The following is a 2366-nucleotide window of genomic DNA, read 5'->3' on the forward strand; positions in this document are numbered from 1 at the left end:
TAAATATATTCCAACCAAGTCATAAGAGACATACGATGATTACAAGACAATAAGAAACGAAACACATGCACTTCTAAGAACGTGTTTCGAAAGGAATGGAACATGATTTCTATACCTAATCCGCAAAATGAAAAATATGGCGCTTTATAAGAGGTCAAAGAACGGAGGTCAGGGAACTAAGACAACAAAAAGACAGAGAAAAGGGTACAACATCGATTTACTGCTATCTAAAAAAGCTCTATGCAGAGGAACAATATATGACGCTAGAAAAGTTGCAAAAATGACGAGAAAAATACTTCAAAAGTTGAAGAACACAAAAGCTGCAAGCAAAGACAAAATACCAAACGAATTACTGAAAAATTGTGGAGAACCAATGACAAAACAATTAACAACAATAATTAGGTAACAAGATTATAAAACACAATAAAATACCGAAAGAATTAAGAAAGAGTAAACTAATTACTATTATTAAAAAATGAAATAAAAATACTCAATAAACTCGTTAAATACTACCCTAAAACTTACAAGTAAAATTTTACAAGAACAAATAAATCACAAGATAAGTTAAGCAGATGAAGGACAGGGTTTTCATATTGAAAGATCATGTACAGATGCAATATTCGTCATAAATCAAATTACTGAGAAACCACTAAAGTATAATATACCAGAATTTCTATTATCATTGACTCATTGACCACTATGCTCTTCAATTTAATCATGGATAAAATCGTCAAAAGTGTCAACAAAGGAAGAGGACGCAGAATGAGAAACAAAGAGGTACTCTGTTACACAGACGAGGCAATATTGCTAGCTTAAGATGAAGATAATCTGCAAAAGCTTGTCTACAGATTTAACATAAGAGCAAAATAATTTTACTATGATAATCTCATCTCAGAAATATAAAACAATAGTAGGCAGCAAAGAACCAATCCATTGAGAAAGTGAGCAAATTAAAATACCTTGGAACGTGGCTTTTTGAAGACTAGGCATCGGACAGGGAAGTAAAATGTCGCATTGGGCAAGTTCGATAAGCTTTCGTAAAATTCAGGAAGGTACTGACCTGTTCAGAGTTCGATCTTACACAGAGACTAAGGTTTACTAAATGCTACGTGTAATCAGTGCTGCTATATGGCATAGAGGGCTGGACCCTCAAAACGAGGGATATAAACAGATTAGAAGCCTTCGAAATGTGGCTTTATCGCCGTATCCCAAAGATACCATGGACGGCGAAAGTCACAAATGTAGATGTCCGTCCTTAAAAGAATTAACCAAGAGCACCAACTTTTCGAAAACATCAAGAAAAGGAAAACAGCGTATTTGGGTCACATCATGCGAATCGAAAAATACCAGTTCTTTCAACTTATAATCCAGGGTAAAATTGAAGGCAAGAGAGGAATAGGACGCAAGAAAATGTCTTGGCTCCGAAACATAAGGCAATGGTCAGGGATTAACGACATCCAATCTCTGATACACATTGCAAGAAACAGAGAGAGCAAAAATGAAGTGAGAGATCCAGTACAAAAAGTAAATAGACTGTCAGGATGACTTAATAACACTAGATGACGAAACCAACATAATAACACTGCAATGAAGTCAAGAATTTGTAAAGCCAGTGGTGTAAGACCAATAATGACATATGTATCAGAAACAAGACACGACACAACAAGACAAAGACTACTGAGTGTACTAATTGGCAGATATGAGAGTACTGAGAAGAATTACAGGAAATACATACGCTGAGAGATCGGAAGAGGAGTGAAGGCATTAGAAGAAAATGTAACGTACAGTGTATAAGCGAATGGACACTAAATAGAAAAAAAAAATGGAATAACCACATAAGCGAATTGGGAAGACACGTGTGGTCAAAATAGCAAGAGGTAAATCACCAATCGGCAGAAGAAGCATCGGACGACCGCGCAAAAATGGAGTGACAATCTCGCATAGAGGTATCAATCCACCAACGAACAAGCAGAATTGCTTAGAAAAAGGAAAAAGAAAAATAAAATTATTAGTTTTTGTAGTGGAGTCAAAGGTAATAAATTGTCAGACTAAATACATACCTTCATGTCAATTAGTATAGGTTCTGAACAAATTAATTTGAAAAACTGACAACTCACAGATATACCTACCGTTTTAATTTTCGTAACATACGGTATATGTTCGTATTCCACCAACAACTCTAGGTCAAAGTGAAGAAATAAAGGTTTGTTAAATTAAAAAGCAAATTCCAGTATTTTCTCTATTTATTAATAAATCATCTCATTTCTCCAAATTTCTCGTAGAATAAAGTATGCGTCGCCTGTTCATGACAATCAATTCATTTATACAGAGGAAACGAATGGTGCTGGCTTAATAAACATTTTATT

This window comes from Diabrotica virgifera, chromosome 5 (assembly GCF_917563875.1).
Source record: "Diabrotica virgifera virgifera chromosome 5, PGI_DIABVI_V3a".
Lineage (NCBI taxonomy): Eukaryota > Metazoa > Arthropoda > Insecta > Coleoptera > Chrysomelidae > Diabrotica > Diabrotica virgifera.